This window comes from Arachis duranensis, unplaced genomic scaffold, assembly GCF_000817695.3.
Source record: "Arachis duranensis cultivar V14167 unplaced genomic scaffold, aradu.V14167.gnm2.J7QH unplaced_Scaffold_91833, whole genome shotgun sequence".
Taxonomy (NCBI): domain Eukaryota; kingdom Viridiplantae; phylum Streptophyta; class Magnoliopsida; order Fabales; family Fabaceae; genus Arachis; species Arachis duranensis.
The window spans coordinates 16,366-22,449 of NW_026265208.1; the positions used below are offsets into that span (position 1 = coordinate 16,366).

Sequence of the window (6,084 nt, forward strand, 5' to 3'; positions counted from 1 at the left end):
CGTCAAAACCTCCCAATGTGGGTAAGAAAGAGTGCCCAGTAAGAAAATATACGATTAAACGACTTAAGCAATAAATGCAAGTAAAAAAAGGCAAAATATAAAGGGTAAAGAGATAGTCTTAAACGACCTCAATCTTGTTTCTTTGGAAGGATATAGTAGCACCGTAAGTTGGTGGAATTTCAGGATATTGGAAGCTTGGTCCCGTATAGTCTTTCGAGCATGTAGGCTCTTTTTTCGATTACCGTCCTAATTTGGTAGGGACCCTCCCAGTTGGGCGTGAGCATCCCTTCTCTGGGAGTGGGTGGACCGATATCGTTTTGTCGTAAGACGAGGTCTCCTAGTCTAAAGTCTCATCGTACTGTGCTGCCATTGTACCTTAGACTTATTCTTTGTTTTAGCGCTAGCTCCCGTAGGTGTGCTATGTTCCTGACCTTGTCTGCAAGGTCCCACTCTGCCTCTTTGTCGTTTCCTCGCACGGTTCTGTGCGGACTTTGGTCTTGGCGTGCATCGAGGTCGGCGAGGAAGATGCCTGCTGCATCTCGGGATCTCTTGCGGAAGGTCGAGCTGGTGTTCTCACACTCTACCGCGACTTTCCGGTCTCCGAGTCCTGTGACACCGTTGCAGTGTGTTTGGAGATTTTCGTTGCGGAGCTGGAGCTTGTTGAAGGCACCTCGGAAGAGGATGTTGGAATCTGCGCCGGTGTCCACCAGTATTCTTCGAACTAGTCCTGTTCCGATTCTCGCCGAGATGACGAAAAGTGCGTCTTCGGCCGAGGTGCCGTGCTGGCAATCCTCGGGCAAGAAAGTTATCCTTTTGTCGGCTGTGGTAGCTGGGGCTTGATCTCTGACGGCCAAGACTTTGAGGTCCTTTTTTAGTGTTGATCTTGACTTGCCTGACACATCCTTGCCCGTGATGACATTTACTACTATGGCCGGGTCGTCTTCTGGACTTTCCCTGGGAGGTTGTTTTTGTGTTCTCGGGTTGCGTCCTTCCCTCTCAGGCGACCTATCTTTTTCCGTGCGTTTTGGTTCTCTGATGAATTTGGCAAACTTTGGGAGTTTGCCATCTCCTATAGCTTGTTCGAGGGCGTCTTTAAGGTCGAAACAGTCTTGTGTCCTGTGCCCATAACCTCGGTGGTAGTCGCAGTAAAGGGTCTTGTTGCCGCCCGTTCTTTCTCTGAGTTTGTCGGGCTTTCGGGATAATACCCCGATCCGCTATCTGGTGGTATATCTCGGTAATCAGAGCTGTCAGGGGGGTGTAGTCGAGAATTTCCCGATCCTAGGTGGTCGGTTTGTGTTGCTTTGTTTGGGTTGGTCTCTTTGACTTTCTCTGGGCATCGGATTATGGCGGGAAGTCGGGTTGCCGTGTGGGGTGTTGCCGTGTTGCCGTTTATTGGCGGCGACGACCTGGCTGACCTCCTCGTCGTTTATGTAGTCTCTGGCGACGTTTTGGATCTCGTGTAAGGTCCATACTGGCTTGGTGGTGAGGTGTTTGCAGAAGTCTTCGTTTATGAGCCCATTGTTTAAACAGAGGCTTGCGACAGAATCCGTGAGTCCATCAATCGTTAGGCATTCATCGTTGAAGCGGTCTAGGTATTTTCATGTGGATTCGTCTTGTTTCTGTGTGACCCCTAATAAGCTGATGGGGTGTTTAGCTTTGGTGATTCTGGTGGTGAATTGGGCCATGAACTTCCGTGAGATATCGTGGAAGCCAGTTATGGATCCGTTAGGGAGGGCGTTGAACCATTTAATCGTTGGCCCGGCTAGGGTTACTGGGAAGGCCCTACCTCAGACCACGTCAGCGGCCCCTTCCAGGTTCATTCTGGCCTTGAAGGCCGTTAGGTGCTCCTGGGGGTCCTTGGTTCCGTCGTACTTCATATCCATAGGTTTGTCAAAGCATTTAGGGAGTTTTGCTTTCAGGATTCTTTCGGTGAAGGGAGTGGCTCCCATTATCACGTGGTCACTTCTTGTGCGTTTGACCTCTCGATGTCGTCGGTTGTTGTCCGCGTCATGTTGATGAGCCGGGTTGCGTGAGATGCTGCGATCATACCTTTTGCCGTGTCATCGTTCAGGCATCCTGTCGTGTCCGTGGTCACGGGAGATGCTGCGATTATATCCCTTGGCATGTCACCATTCTGGCGATCCGCCGTGCCTGGTTTCATGGCGAGATCTTGATTTGAAGGTTGCGTGACTTCCGTTTTCAGCGTTGTGCTTTTCTTTGGGTGTAACTTGACCTTTGAGGTCTTGCACTCTGAGGCACAGCTCTTGGATTATCTGGACCGCCTTCTCTCCTAGGCCGTCGGGTGGCCGGTTTCAGTGGGAAGACGGTTGTCCTTTCTTGGTTTTTGCTGGGTTGGGGTTGGTTGGCGATGTACCGCGCTTATTATTCTCCCGTGGGTGGGAGGAGTGTTATCTTGGAGTTCGGGAGTTGGGGTGTTGGGTGGAGGATTGCTCTTCGAGGTTCTCTGTCATGCCGCCACGATTTGGCTGTCCCCCGCATCTGTGCATGAACCTTGAGAACTTTCTTGATCTCTTGGCTCCTGAGAGGTTTGAGCTTGGCCACGGTGGTAGCGTTTAAGGAGGTCGTTCTTGATGAGCTTCCTTATGAATTTTCAGTAAGGTCCGAAGGGGGATCATGGCGACAGAGTTGTCATAGGTGAGGCGGTGGATGGCAGAGGTTTGGAACCTGGTGTTGAAGGAGGTGACCTCGTGGGTTTGGAGGAATAGCTTGAAGAGTTCAAAAGAAGAAGCAACCACGGTGGGCATGGAGGCAAAATAGAGGGAGAAGATGGGGCCATGGCGCTTGGAGAGACGGATGAGGGAGTGGTGAATGAGAGGGTCCAAGAGGTGGAGGTGTCCCACTAAAGGGAGGCGAGACTTTGGGCTCGGAGGATTTGGAATTTCACCGTTGGAGTAGGGCGAGGGTGCATAAAGAGTGTTATCACTAAGAAGGTGATTGCAAGTCGAAGAAACATTGTTCCTTTGGAATTTCGCCATTGGAGTAGGGCGAAGGTGTGTTATCACTGCAAAGGTGATGCAAGTTAAGGAAACATTATTCCTTTGGGATTTTGCCGTTGGAGTAGGGCGAAGGTGTGTTATCACTGCAAAGGTGATGCAAGTTAAGGAAACATTATTCCTTTTTGCTCTCAGTTACACGCAAGAAATCTGAGTTTGATGATTGCTCTTCGGGGTTATCCGCCATGCCGCCACAACGCTGCAAAGTCCCCACAGACGGCGCCAATGTACAAGATGTATCTGGTACGGGTTGAGAGATGGATCGAGAACTTGAGGGTTGAGGCAGATGCCAGATCACTTGACTGGAGCAATGGGGGAGGTGCCTGCAAAGACACTCCGACGCTCAAGTCAGAATGGATCTAAGAGGTATAAGGTGTGAGGAATGAATGAATACCTGGAGGGACCTGGGTCCTCTATTTATAGGTGATGTTCGTTATCTTATCTTATCTTGTTTGACTAAGATAAGGGAGACGTTTGAATTCAAAAGTTGGTTAGGAGCTCTAGAGGGCCGGTTCCGGGCCTTCTAGAAGGGCAAAGCGGGTCGGACCCGGGTAACCGGTTTTGAGGACCATTCCGGGCGTAGGATCCGTGGGTCGGATCCGTAACAAGAAGGATGTGAGAAGGAGGGAAGTAATTTTCGAAAATTAAGTAAAACATTTTGAAAACATTTTTGAAAACACTACTTGATTTTCGAAAATGAAAGTGGAAAAGAAATCAAGTGATTTTTGAAAAAGATTTTGAAATTAGAAATCAAGAAGATTTGATTGAAAATTATTTTGAAAAAGATGTGGTTAAGAAGATATGATTGGTTTTAAAAAAAGATGTGATTGAGAAGATATGATTTGAAAAACATTTAGAAAAGATTTGATTTTGAAAATTAAAAACTTGACTAACAAGAAAAGATATGATTCAAACATTAAACCTTTCTCAACAGAAAAGGCAACATACTTGAAATGTTGAATCAAATCATTAATTGAGAGTAAGTATCTTTGAAAAAGGAAAGAAATTGATTTTGAAAACATATGATTGAAAAGATATGATTTGAAAAAGATTTGATTTTGAAAAACTTTGAAAACCTGAAAAAAATTGCATTGAAAAACAAAATCTTCCCCCTTGTGCCATCCTGGCGTTAAACGCCCAGAATGGTGCACATTCTGGCGTTTAACGCGGATTGCTCTTCGAGGTTCTCTGTCATGCCGCCACGATTTGGCTGTCCCCCGCATCTGTGCATGAACCTTGAGAACTTTCTTGATCTCTTGGCTCCTGAGAGGTTTGAGCTTGGCCACGGTGGTAGCGTTTAAGGAGGTCGTTCTTGATGAGCTTCCTTATGAATTTTCAGTAAGGTCCGAAGGGGGATCATGGCGACAGAGTTGTCATAGGTGAGGCGGTGGATGGCAGAGGTTTGGAACCTGGTGTTGAAGGAGGTGACCTCGTGGGTTTGGAGGAATAGCTTGAAGAGTTCAAAAGAAGAAGCAACCACGGTGGGCATGGAGGCAAAATAGAGGGAGAAGATGGGGCCATGGCGCTTGGAGAGACGGATGAGGGAGTGGTGAATGAGAGGGTCCAAGAGGTGGAGGTGTCCCACTAAAGGGAGGCGAGACTTTGGGCTCGGAGGATTTGGAATTTCACCGTTGGAGTAGGGCGAGGGTGCATAAAGAGTGTTATCACTAAGAAGGTGATTGCAAGTCGAAGAAACATTGTTCCTTTGGAATTTCGCCATTGGAGTAGGGCGAAGGTGTGTTATCACTGCAAAGGTGATGCAAGTTAAGGAAACATTATTCCTTTGGGATTTTGCCGTTGGAGTAGGGCGAAGGTGTGTTATCACTGCAAAGGTGATGCAAGTTAAGGAAACATTATTCCTTTGGGATTTTGCCGTTGGAGTAGGGCGAAGGTGTGTTATCACTGCAAAGGTGATGCAAGTTAAGGAAACATTATTCCTTTTTGCTCTCAGTTACACGCAAGAAATCTGAGTTTGATGATTGCTCTTCGGGGTTATCCGCCATGCCGCCACAACGCTGCAAAGTCCCCACAGACGGCGCCAATGTACAAGATGTATCTGGTACGGGTTGAGAGATGGATCGAGAACTTGAGGGTTGAGGCAGATGCCAGATCACTTGACTGGAGCAATGGGGGAGGTGCCTGCAAAGACACTCCGACGCTCAAGTCAGAATGGATCTAAGAGGTATAAGGTGTGAGGAATGAATGAATACCTGGAGGGACCTGGGTCCTCTATTTATAGGTGATGTTCGTTATCTTATCTTATCTTGTTTGACTAAGATAAGGGAGACGTTTGAATTCAAAAGTTGGTTAGGAGCTCTAGAGGGCCGGTTCCGGGCCTTCTAGAAGGGCAAAGCGGGTCGGACCCGGGTAACCGGTTTTGAGGACCATTCCGGGCGTAGGATCCGTGGGTCGGATCCGTAACAAGAAGGATGTGAGAAGGAGGGAAGTAATTTTCGAAAATTAAGTAAAACATTTTGAAAACATTTTTGAAAACACTACTTGATTTTCGAAAATGAAAGTGGAAAAGAAATCAAGTGATTTTTGAAAAAGATTTTGAAATTAGAAATCAAGAAGATTTGATTGAAAATTATTTTGAAAAAGATGTGGTTAAGAAGATATGATTGGTTTTAAAAAAAGATGTGATTGAGAAGATATGATTTGAAAAACATTTAGAAAAGATTTGATTTTGAAAATTAAAAACTTGACTAACAAGAAAAGATATGATTCAAACATTAAACCTTTCTCAACAGAAAAGGCAACATACTTGAAATGTTGAATCAAATCATTAATTGAGAGTAAGTATCTTTGAAAAAGGAAAGAAATTGATTTTGAAAACATATGATTGAAAAGATATGATTTGAAAAAGATTTGATTTTGAAAAACTTTGAAAACCTGAAAAAAATTGCATTGAAAAACAGAATCTTCCCACTTGTGCCATCCTGGCGTTAAACGCCCAGAATGGTGCACATTCTGGCGTTTAACGCCCAAAACTATACCCTTTTGGGCATTAAACGCCCAACCAGGTACCCTGGCTGGCGTTTAAACGCCAGTCTATCCTTCTTCACTGGGC

At 46.1% G+C, this 6,084-nt stretch overlaps 2 pseudogenes; both read right to left on the reverse strand.

The window, feature by feature from the left end:
- Positions 1-2,382: 2,382 nt before the first annotated feature.
- LOC110277362 (2-hydroxyisoflavanone synthase-like) lies at positions 2,383-3,217 on the reverse strand (annotated as a pseudogene).
- Positions 3,130-5,036, reverse strand: LOC127744694 (2-hydroxyisoflavanone synthase-like; annotated as a pseudogene).
- Positions 5,037-6,084: the final 1,048 nt, after the last annotated feature.